Source organism: Eschrichtius robustus, chromosome 12 (assembly GCF_028021215.1).
Source record: "Eschrichtius robustus isolate mEscRob2 chromosome 12, mEscRob2.pri, whole genome shotgun sequence".
NCBI classification, from domain to species: domain Eukaryota; kingdom Metazoa; phylum Chordata; class Mammalia; order Artiodactyla; family Eschrichtiidae; genus Eschrichtius; species Eschrichtius robustus.
Window position 1 is genome coordinate 34,500,341 of NC_090835.1, and position 13,088 is coordinate 34,513,428.

Here is a 13,088-nt window from a genome sequence, read left to right on the forward strand (position 1 = left end):
GAGACTGTTGTTAACTAGTATCTTGGTGGTTATATCTGTGAGGTTGATCTCCACTAGACCATCCACCTGACAAGGGAAAGGATGGCTGTGCTTTGATGGGGCACAGTGCTTGGAACATTACAACTCAAGAAATGAATGGATAAAAATGTAAATGCACATAGCTGACTGAAAATTAAGATTTTGCTTTAGTTACGAGTATCCTCTTAACTGAGACATATAACTGGAAGACTAGTTCTTACGTGATGGTTCATTTCCAACTTAAAGAGATGTTTAAATATACATTATCATTGTGTAGCCTTAGTCTGTCCTCATTTGTGTTCAGTAAGGCAGTTATTTCATCCATCAACAGCTCCTGCAAGGGGGCTTCCGGGGCAGATGAGCAGACACAGAGGGCTTTGCCTCTTTCATTCCCCCAGCTCTTTTCCACACTATTCCCACTGGAATCACATTGGGAGGAGGGATTTTTTTTTTTTTTTTTTTTAATTGGGAGATTCTGACTCTCTTGGGGAAAAAAAATAGAAGATGCAACCTCATAGGCCCAAAGTGGTCACCACTGACCTTCCTACACAGAGCTGTCCCCTGTTCACTTTTCCTGCCTGGCCACTGTTGGCTTTTAGCTGAAAATGTCTGATTTAGGCGGAAACTGAGGCTCGGTTAAGTAAAGGGATTTGCTTAGTTTCATCAAGTACTGATCTAATGAGAGAGGTCTTCCATGACCTCAGGATAACACTGGGGTCTCCCCTCAATTTCCTGGAGATGCTGGTTCTGTCAACCCAGCCAGCTACAAGGCCCTGAGCCAGCACTCACGGGAGCCAGACCAGCCTCAGGCTTTTTTCTTCAAAGATCTTTACCTTTCATTTCAAATTCAATTTATTTAAAAGGAAAACATCAGATTAATAAAAACCTGCACAAAGCAAGTTCTTAACGAAGCAGAAAGCATAAAAGATAGCTCTTAGGAAGTGAAGCTGTGAGTCTATCTTTGCAGGCAAAGAGGAAAAGACCTGACGCAAAGCAGCCTATTTGTTCTGAGCAAAGGTACCTGCAGGTGCCAAACCTCCTCTGCCATCCAGGTGATGAACCTGAGGATAAACTGAGTTCTCTCTTGGAGGCATAGTTAAAACCCCAGAACAGTGCTGTGAACCATTCAGGAAAACTTACACAGTTTCTGATTTTAAAAGATGGCAACCCGTTTGGAAAACCAGTAGGATTGCACCAAACTTCAGACCAGACATGATTACACAGGAATAATGTGCTAACAGTAACCACAATCATGAAAACCAGCACCACGACCCCCTCCACCAGCACCGCTGCCCCTACTGACAACACTACCGTGGCTTCTTCAGTCAGCACCATCCCCTGGGTCAGGTATGTGCAAAGACATTTATAGCATTATACTCGTTTTGTTGGTTTGTATTTTATTTTATTGCTTATGAAAGAAAATCAGAATCATGTTAAATATTTCCATTTATGTGCAGCCCTTGGCTCCCAGTGAATTGGCCCCCTTATTTGAGTAGAAATGGCATGGAAATGACTCGTTGCCTCTCTGCATATAAAATAAACATAATCAAACAATACTGGGTTCATGCCCTGGATTTCTCACAATAATGCCTTTCAACTGGCAACAAAATGAAGGGACTTTACTCCAAAATAAATATTCTGGAGATCCATTCAACAACAGCATTTTATATTTGTAATTTTTTCAGACTCAGTAATTCTAGCTCTAGGCATTTATCTATAGCCAGGATAACAAATAAAATGTCTGTGGGGGCCAAGCAGGTAACAGAGATGACACGAAGTCATAGATGTATGGAGAATTGTAGAGTGCATATCTTCTTAAAGCCCTATAATTCGGTTTTAGACATTTTCACAAATACACAAATATGTAAAAAACAAGGACCTTCACCTTTATTATTTGTAATGGTTAAAACCTGTTAAATTCCAAGTTTCTCTTGATAGCTGATTGGCTAAAAAACTCATGGGACATTCATGTAGTGGAATACCATGCAGCTATGTACTCATGAGAAAGACATCCATTATAACTTAGCAAGGGGGAAAGCAAGTTGTGGGATACTGTGTAGCACAGAATCCTATTTTTTTCTAAAAGGGGACTTACACGTTTTACTCTGTAAACTTCTATATCCTTTGAATGTTTTTACAAATGAACAAATATTGCTTTAATAATTAAGGATCATTTTAAATGAAAAGAAAGTAATGACACTGCTACTTCCTGAACCATTCTCCAAGGACATAGGAAAAGTAAATGTATCAGTGAAAATCAAATAGGAGAAGAGATGACCTGTGGAAATTAAGTTCTGGCCTTGCATCTTGTAGGGTGGGCTGCCTTACTCCACTGCTCAATGAAATGAGTGCAAAACCTCTATGCGTAATAGAGTCAAACTGCTCCTCATTTCCATCTCTGACAGATTCTGTAACCTTTTGGATTTTATGGCCAATAATTGGAGATTTCTTTCCTAAGAAGCTCCATCAAACAAACTTTGACAAGTCTGCCTAGAGCCCAACTACTTTTACTATATGGCAAGCCTCCTTAGCAGAGACAGATGGGGATGGTTCTGAAAGCCAGGTTCAGAGCACAGATGATCATGGGAAGGGGCCATGGCACAGTGCAGACCAGGGCAGTCATCAGGACACACCAAAACTCCCCAGAAAGCCAGGCTTTTGTGCTCATCATCCCCAGGTATGAATGCATCACTTTCAATACTGCAGCACAAAGGCAGGAGGCGGGGGGAAGTCTACATCAACCTATTAGTTCATTTTGATCTCCCATTTGAGTTTGGATGGTCTTTAAATATTCTACAAACCCAATTAAGCTTAATAAAATGTTAGGATGTGGACATTTCAAAGTTCAAAGTCACTTAATTTAACTTAGTATAAAACTTCCCAGATGACACAAAGAACTCAATCCAGTTTTTCCAAAACACAGATTATGCTTCTTACTCATTTAGATACAATTCCCTCCAGAAACTTAGAGGAGCACTATTCCTCTCAACCTTTAGTGCACATAGGGTAGTTTGAGTTTGCAAAAATAATCAATCAAATTCTCTCCTTTCTACAGCCATTAAACAGGGGAAGGAGAGTGGCTGCCAGCAGAACTATAATGGGGCAACTGTACAGCCAGGAAACAGGCTGCTGCTGCCTTCACAACTCCCTTCAGCGTTGAAGGAGAAATAACCAACGCCCATGCTTTTGAGACAGTCCAAGGGTAGCATTCATCATCTGTCACAAGTAACTTCTGAGCACCAAGTATGTGCCAGGGACCGTTCTTGGTGTTGGGGATACGACAGGTAAAGAGAACAAACTCTCTGTCCTCAGGGAGCCTACATTTTCATGAGAGTAAAACAGATGATAAATGGCAGATTCATAAAACGATTATGTATTTGTTGGATTAAAAGCTTATAAAGAAAATAAAGCAGGGTTATGCAATGGAGAATGATGGGGGCTGCTATCTTAGAAAGGGAGGAAGGGAAGGCCTCCCCAATAAGGTGATGCTTGAGCAGGGATCTGGACAAAACATGGGTGGAGCTGGGGAGCAAGGCGTATGGCTATTGGGGAAGAATGTTCCAGGTGAAGGGAGCAGAAGGTACAAAGCCTTGAGATAGGAATACTCAAGGGATATTGACAAGACCAGTATGGATGACGTGGAGTCAGGTAGGAGAGATTGTACAGGATGAACCTGGACAGACAACAGGTGCCCTAATCATGTGGGCCTTGCAGCCTCTGTTAGAGCCTGGGCTTTTTCTGTAGCAAGAACAGAAGCCATAGGAGGAACTGAGTAGAAGCCTGATGTGGATTGACACATAATCCTGTGAAAGGATCATTCTGTCTGCAGTGTGGAGAACAGGCCTTAGAGAGTTGTGCTCATCCTGGCTGCCCGTTCAGCTTTCCTGTGATGTTCTTACAGTTTTGAATGCCCGGGGCCCAACCAAGACAATCAAATCAGAACCTCTGATTTGGGCAGGGCCCAACTTTTATTCTCCCCATGGAGAGCCCAATTTGCATCCAAGTTTGAGGACCACAGCCATAGGGAGATAAGAATAGAAGCACAGACACTAAGTAGGAGGCCACTGAAACACTGCAGGTGAGATGACAGTGGCTCTGGCCAGGTGGGTGAGAGGTCTCAGACTTCACTGGGCATCGGAATAACCAGTCCCCAGCACCCATCCTCCAGAGATTCAGATTAAGTAGGCCCAGGGATCTACATTTTTTGGAAGCACCCATGGTGGGTCTGAAACAGGTGGTTGGAGTCCAACACTTTAAAAACATATCACCAGGGCTCCCCTGGTGGCGCAGTGGTTGAGAATCTGCCTGCCAATGCAGGGGATACGGGTTCGAGCCCTGGTCTGGGAAGATCTCACATGCCACACACCTAGGCCCGTGAGCCACAATTGCTGAGCCTGCGCGTCTGGAGCCTGTGCTCCGCAACAAGAGAGGCCGCGATAGTGAGAGGTCCGTGCACCGCGATGAAGAGTGGCCCCCGCTTGCCACAACTAGAGAAAGCCCTTGCACAGAAACGAAGACCCAGCGCAGCCATAAATAAATAAATAAAATAAAATAAATGTTAAAAAAACAAACAAACATATCACCAAAAAGATAAGGCCTGAACAAAAAGAAGTGGCATTGGGAATTAAGAAATACTTGAAGCCATTGCCAATAAAGTGATTCTATAGATTGCAAAGGATTGAGGCTAAACTTCAAGGAGTTTACAATCCATTGGGTGGTTAAAAAAAGAAACAGAGGAGCTGGATCAAGAGGACATTTTTAAAGAAGGCTGTGTCAATCCAACAAGGCAGGAATATCAGACACCAGCTAGACTGGGCAAGCAGGATCAGCCAACTGCACTTTCTTCTTTCCCCAAGAAAGGGCAGATCTGTACCCAGATGTCTGTAGCTGCTGAGCTGGGTGTTCACACCCAAAGTATTGCTTCTTGAAATTACAATAGCCCCACTACTGGGTCCCGATACAGAGGAAAGGGCTGGGGACAGGGCACTGAGGAGCCTCCAAATATACAGTCTTTACTTTTGTTTTTAAAAACGAAGGCAATCTTTTACTTTAGAATAACATTTAACTATAAATTCAGTATCTCTACCTTTAAAAACATGCAATTTATGGATTATAAGTATAAATAAAATTTGCTAAAAGAATCATCCAGTTACATATGGTTGCCCACACCCATGTGTTCCATATTTCAATTCAGCTAAGTTGCAGCCTCTGCAAACAAGCATGTAGACTCACCTTCACATCTTCTCACCTATTTCTGTCCCTTTTGACTCACTGTCCAACTCAATTATTCCCTAAAATATACCCAGGATTTCTCAAAAATGGTATACAACTTCAGCTTTAGAAAGAAGTCTTCTGATGTCTTTGTGTTTTAAAGTCAATTGTTACTATGTTCTTAACCTGTATCTTCACAAAAAATATTCCTAACCAACTTCTATTGTTATTTGCTCATTTCTATGATTTCCGACGCAGGGAAGCATTTCTGAATAAAATCTTTAATCTCTAAGCAGAAAATGAGAGCTGGAACTTGATTAACCACAAAAATGCTTCATAAATCACTGCCAATATTTGTCTTCATGAAAATGCTGCAAGAGTAGAGGTGGGCTCAGAGAAGGTGGATGCCAATAAAAACAGTTTTATTGAGCAGGCTGCTTTAATCTAGAAGCCATCATGCTCATAATAAAAGAAGAAACATCTTTATCCAGAAGGACAAGAGAGGCAAATAAGGTAACAGTGCCCTGAGCAGCAATAAAATGGGATAAATTGAATTAACTTACAAAAGTAATAAAATTTCAACAAATGAATATCATAGACCATTACGAAAAATGGACTGTCATTTTGGGGATGCTCTAAGAGTCTGTATAATCTCCTTCCTCTCAAGCACAGTGCCTGATATCTCATGTGTGGTACTGAAAATATCCTAATTCAGAAAAAATTGCCATTTGTAATCTTCTGGCCAGGGGTGGAAGTCCAGTTTTATGGCCATGTATTTTTCCAAGTGAAGGAGATGGCTGTCTCCGGGTCACCCAGAGACTGTTAACTTAGGTTAGCACTGTGGAATAGAGATTACACACCACTTCAAGGAGCAGTAAGAAGTCAAGCTATAAATATCCTCAAAGGTGGGTGATACAACTCATTAGACTATCCAGCTCCATTAACTTCATTCAGGGGGTATTTCTGATGCTCTGATATCTGGGGACTTACTGTCCTGGAGAAACTGCCCATCCCAATTGGTTAGCCCATTTTGGAGATAGTAAACAATTTGCCTTCAAGTGCACCTTTGATATGTAAACCAACCAATCCAGACCCCATGTCCCCAACTATCTCCTTTTATCAGGTGTGCACACCCAGGGCCATTATCCACCTGCCCGAATCACTTCAGGGCCAGATAGGTACCAGACAGCTAGGGACAGCCCCTACATCCCTGAGCCCACTGAAATTATTCAATTCTAAGCCTGCTTATCCTGCTTTGCCTCTTTCTTCCCACAAAAAACACAATAAAGGCTTCAGCCCATCAGTTCCCCTCCCCACTGTCACTCATCTTGTATTTGTGCTTCCCCGTGTGGCCCTGCATAGTATGACATGCCTCTTGCTTCCAGGGGTCTATGAGTATAATAAACTTCTTCCTTCATGACGGTCATTTCCAGGTCTATGTGCCTAACTATATTTGATTAAAACGAATACTGAGTACCCTTAAAACAGTTGGGAATCAGGAGAATTGGGTTCCAGGTGAGTCCAAATCCATACTTACTGTCTTGGCAATCTTGACTAAGTTAGTGAAACCCTCTGAACTGTGCTTTCTCCACCTACACATGGATCATTCATTCATCCATTTACTGTGATCAACGGTAAATGAGATAATAAATGAAAAGACAGGTTGGAAGCAATGAGTTCCAGTCAGGTAGGGTTGCATTCCACTTGTGTTTCAGGCAGTTTGTTGCAGTAAAACCAAACAAGGTGAGCCCAGGAAAGCCAAATCTCCTATTCATGGATGCCTCCCTAACCGTACCCAGAGGTTTGATTGAAGAGGAAACTGACTTTTGTGAGTAAAGAAGAGGAGTTTTCTAAGAGAAGGGTTTTGACAAGCTAAGGATAATGAGATTGAGAGTTCCTAACACAATCAGAGTAACATCAGAGGTATAACATGAAACCTTCTATTAACCTTTGCAAAGTCATGAGATCCACCAAGAATTTGACAAGCGCTATGGACCTTCTCCCCACAAAAAAGGCTGAAGGATGTACATTCACAATTTCAGGTAAGATTCATGAGGTCTGAGGTATCTCCTCCACCAAAGTCCAAACTGGGATTCTCTAAGAACCCTCTGGATTCCAGGTTAAAAACTGCTGTCTTATATAATTCTTGTATTCTGCACTATAAATTTCTCAAAAGTAGATTGTGTTCTTTGGACAAACAAGATGGGCACTTTCATCTTAAGTGCTTGCCAAATTGAGAGAGAAGTTCATTCACTCATTTGCGTGCTTATTCTTTGATGATTCAGTGAGTACTAGATACTGGATATCCATGGTCAGATCCAGAAAAGTCACGTGGGGAATAAGTCCTCAACATGGAGGAATAAGATGTCAAGAGCCCTGAGACAGAATGGGCACCACTGTAAACCCTGAGTTTGTATGATGACATCAAGTCATGGAACCTTTGAAGAAGCACATTTAAAGGAGCAGGGATGGAATGGACAGACAGACATGACTCCTGTCTCATTCATTTTTGAATCCATAGAATCCAGCACAATGCTTGGCAAAGAGCCAGCACTCAAACACTTGTTGATTGGCAATGCCATAAAAGTCCCCTTCTGCTGATAGGAAGACTCTTGAAAAAAAACTCACCTCCCATGGGTGAGGTGAGGTCAGCTGGGAGGTCCCTCTCTGCCTCTCTTGCCCTCTTAGACCTGGAGAGATCAGGTGGTGACAGTTATTTGTTAACAAGTATGCCCCATCTTCCAAGAAGGCTTACAGATTCAATACAATAAACAAAAAGAAACTCATGTATGTAAAGTTGTTAAATTAAGCAAAACAGATCAGAAAATCCACTTATGGAAAGAGAAGCTAATTGTTCCACAAATTGGGATGGCAGTATTTTTGCTCATGAAACATCATGGGATCGTGTGACTCCCTGGGTTAGAACCCTCTGATGTCTTCCCATTGCACTTAGGATATACTGCAAACTCCTTATCACGGCTAGATGCCCTGGAGGATGTGGAAATATGACAAAACCGTTTTAGCTTTAGTCTTCGTCTCCACCTTTCCCACTGCCTGGAATACTCTTCTCCTCCCACTTTTCATGACTAACTCCCTCTGACCCCAGTTCCCCTCCTTTGGATCACTCCATTTGTCTCCTCCATGGTGTTTGATACATTTTGCAGTTATCTTTACGATTTGTTTGTTTATTTGATTTACATCTATTTCTCCCTCCAAACAGAAATATAGATGTTGTGAGGGCAGAATGAGGCAACTGTGCCCAACTGAGCATCCAGCATACGGTAGATTCTCAATCTATATCAGTCACTCACTTTCTCTTCATTTCTTTTCACAAATTTTGGAAGTCAAAAGAAGTCAGCATGGGATATACTAGAATTTATCAGAGTTAGAGCCCTTTCCTTCATTACTAACTCCATTTTAAATACTTGCCTGTTTTTCCAGACTGGTCTGCTATCAATCAGCTGAAGTTTTTACTTTCCCTCTGCTCAGTTCCCTTGGTTTCTTTTTACACTGAAGCTCAGTGATAAAACAGGAAGAAATGGAGAAATGAAAAAGCTCTGGTCTTTGTTATTACAGTCTCAGCTTTAGGGGCCATAAAATGGTGTCTTATTTAAGGCCGTCCATGGGTGGATGATCAGGTTTATAATATGTTTCTTCCTAGGTTCTGCCCCTTGATTCTAGATGAAAACCATGCAAAGATTGAAGCCAACTGTATTTTAAATTACTGCCTGCTTCAGAGATTACCTAGCAGGGAAAAGACTACATCTTAAAATAGTGATGTGACCCTTGCTATTCCAAGCAACTTTCAGTGGAATTCTCTCCTTTTCCCCCATAGTTTGTGACAGTTTGGACAGATGGCATCATTTCATGGAAAACAGAGATGACTGGGTGGGCAGGTTAGCAGAATGCAGTGGGTACAAGACAGGGTTAAGAATTAGGAATTGGGCACACCTAGTCTTAGAATCTGGGTCTTCTCTGAAGGAGCTGAAGACCGTCTAAGCCTCCTTTCCTTACTTGTAAGATACTATGGTTAACATAATAGGACCCACATGGCAGGATTGCTGTTAAATGAAACAAAGTAAAATGGTAGGGGCTGGGGTGCAAAAGAGTGTGTGTGGCGGGGGATTCTTTCTAAGAGGAGACCTCCAATGGTCCTTCTTGCCTGGACCCTAAAGAGAGTATTGATTGGGGAAAAGCCTAGGAGTGCAAAGATTGAAGACTTGACTTGGGCCTGCCTCTCTGGACCTTAGAGAAAAGCTCCTTTTTCCTTAATGTTCCTCCCCACAAGTTTGTCTCTCTTTGCCTTCCTCTACCTCTGGACTGGGGAGACTACGAGGGCCCAGATCAGGGTACAGGACCAAGGCCCACTTGGCCTTGGGCACAAGTGTGGTCCTTGTGTGTTCTCACTGGGATTTGTAGCCAAAGCCCACAGAAGCAGTAGCATGATTTGGATAGAGCACCCCCTCCACGAACCATCCTGGTGACTCAGTACAGTGGCAGGTTATAGGTCAAGGATGTAGGAGTTTGGAATTCTGCCCAAATCATTCTCAAACCCATTAAAACCAACAGCTGTTGTGAATTCTAAGCTAGCACTGTTGCTTTCTCCCAAGGTTCTTGTCACTTCTATTTCCCCAACCAATCCATCCTGTCACTAAAAATTAGTACAAAATAGCAGCTTCTGCTGTCATCTCACCTACTGCCTTCTGGGGCTTATTGTCAGTAAGAAAAGTCAAGGGCTTGTCAGAAAACTGCAAGGATATTGTTGAGGACAGGGTTCATTCCATTTTACCTGTGATTCCCCAAGAGGTAGACAGGTAGGGACAAGGCTCCTGGGGAGAGCTAGGGTGTGTGTGTGTATCAGAATCACCTCTGGGGTTTTGGCCATCTATGTATGTTCATTATCTACACCAACCTCTGCCCCCTCCAGGGATTCTGGTGCACCCTAAACCTAGAACTTCCATTGTGAGAGCAAGCCCCCAAGTTCTTTGAGGATCCTACTCTAGAGAGCCACTAAATTGACATAAATGAGTAGAGGCCTCAGGTGGACGGGACAGGAAAGTAAATGAAAGTTCCATAGGGATTGGGGAGCCATTGTCTTCTTTTTGAGAAACTCCAGGGGAAAATTTATTGTCTTCAATCAGTAAAAGTTGTATTTTATCCTAAGCAATTGTTATGTTTTATTCTTACAGACTGTGAGCCTTACAGCTGTCCTGGGTTCCTGCTCTGCATTGGCTGCCTCAAGCAGAGGGCTACAACCCCTCTGAGATAAGTTGTTTTTGGCTCTACTTTTATACCCCTGACTTTGGTGTCCCTTTTTCTTTCCTACTGACCTCTAATCTGTTTTACCTTTTCTGTTTTCTGTTTCCTATCTACCCACCCTCCTATCTACTCTTCCATCCATCAGGTATTAATGGGGTACCCATCATAGTACTAAACCCTCTGCTCAATGCTGGAGACACTATGGGGAGGAAAAAACCATATGGTCTCCACCCTCACTGAAGTTGTAAGTTTTGAAAATACATTTTATAGAAAGAGGAAGGCAAAGAGATATAAAGAAAAATAGAGAGAGAGGAGATGGGCCTGTTGTTCTGTTACTCACTACTGCCGACTTCTCAAAAGTTGCTGGTTGAAGACCCTCCCCAATTTTTTACACTATCTCTGTCCTAACTTTGTGAGCAACACTGAGGACACGGGTTTGTTTTTCTCTCTGGTTAAGGGGACCATGGTAGAGCCCTAAAAAGCATCATCTTCTTTCAGAACTGCATCACTTCTGCACTTATCCCCCTAAACAGCTTAGTTTCCTGAATAGGAAACAGGCCATCTTGAGCCCTGTAGCCCAAATGCCAGTAGATAAGGAGGAACTTGTGGGGTTTCTTCAGTCTTTTACCTGTAGTTTATTACTTTATGCATTGTACAAAGAAATGTACATTTATTTATTATTTAAATTGATAAACTAAGCATTTTTTAAAAATTTAATTGTTTTTCCCCCTGCTTCATTGAGATATAATTGATGTATACCATTGTATAAGTTTAAGGTCTATAATATGATGATTTGATAAGTGGATATATTGCAAAATGATGGCCATAAGGTTAGTTAACACATTCATCACCTCACACAATTACTACTTTTTTTTTTCTAGTAAGAACATTTATGATTTACTCTCTGCAACTTTCAAGTATATGATACAGTATTGTTAACTATAGTCACCATGCTGTATATTAGATCCCCAGAATTTATTTATATTGTAACTGGAAGTTAGCAGCCTTTGACCAGCATCTTCCCCATTCCCCTCACTCCTCTCTCCACAGCCCCTGGCAACACCATTCTACTCTCTGTTTATATCAGTTTTGTTATTTGTTTTTGTTTTTTTTAGATTCCACATATAAGTGAGATCATGTAGTATGGATATTTGCCTTTCTCTGTCCAACTTATTTCACTTATCACAATACCCTCAAGATCCATCCATGTTGTCACAAATGGCAGGATTTCCTTTTTTTATGACTGCATTTTATATATATATCACATTTATCCATTCATCTATAGATGGCCATTTATGTTGTTACTATGTCTTGGCTATTGCGAATGATGCTGCAATGAACATGGCGGTGCAGATATCTCTTCGAGATAGTGATTTCATTTCCTTCAGAAAAATTCCTTCCTGCAGGAGTGGGTACATATTGCCAGATTGCTGGATCACATGGTAGTGTACTTTTAATTTTTTGAGGAATCTCCATACTGTTTTCCATTGTGGCTGCACTAATTTACATTCCTGCCAATAGTGCACAAGGGTTCCTCTTATCCATACCCTTGCCAACACTTGTTATCTCTTGTCTTTTTGATAATTACCATTCTAACAGATGTCTTACCATAAAAACTTTCTACCCCTGAAAGTCTCTCCCTCTTAATGTTATCTAAAATAAGTCCCCCTTTTATTCTGTCTCAGCTCCTATCGGTTTTCTGCATAGCACTCAGTACAATTACATTTATTTGTCTGTCATTTAGCTATGTTCTGTTCCCTGCACACACACACACACACACACACACACACATACACACACACACACGCAGAGAGAGAGAGAAGAGTATACGCTTCATGATGGAAATACAGTACGTTTTGTTTCACCATTGTTGAACTCTTAATCCAGCACCTGACCCATAGCAGATACCCCCAAATATTTGTCAGATAAATGAAGTAATGTGGTTATTGCAAGCAATTAAAAGGTATAAACACAGGTTAAACGGGGATAACCTATCATGACATACGGAGTAGGAATGTGCCAAGAGAAATAGAGGGATTAAATGAGTATTGACGCATAAAAACTGAGGATGTTGAGCACTGGCCCTTTGCCAGATACCATACATGGTAGGATTGCAATGGGAGGGCACTATCATTATTCTCATTTAGCAGATGAGCAAACTGAGACCTAGAAAGGGTAGGAAACTGTCCCAGGTCACAGAGCAGATAAGTGACAGCTACTGGACCCTTTTAAGGCACGTGGGACTCCAAAGCTCATTTTCTTAATTGCAACACTGTGATATGAGAACACAGTAATAGAGCAAAGGACATGAACTGCCAGGTCACAGAAGAAGAAACACTCATGGCAACAAAACAAACAAAAAAACATAGAACAAAGTGTTTAAACCCACTTTTAAGCATAAATACAAATATAAATTAAAATAAAAATAAGAGTTTTGAGGTGTTATTCTGGTTTGTTTTTGCTATTAAATTGAAAATGATTTGTTAATGACAATAAAAATATTAGGAAATAGTCTTTCTACTGATGGGAATATAAATTATTGTAGCTTTCTGAAAATAACTTGGCCATATGTTTCAAAAATGTAAAATGCATATAACCTT

At 41.4% G+C, this 13,088-nt stretch overlaps 1 protein-coding gene across 1 annotated transcript in view; it reads right to left on the reverse strand.

Annotated features, from left to right (window-relative positions):
• Positions 1-13,088, reverse strand: part of CACNA2D3 (calcium voltage-gated channel auxiliary subunit alpha2delta 3) — a 789,028-nt gene that overhangs the window by 277,745 nt on the left and 498,195 nt on the right. The window lies entirely within an intron of this gene.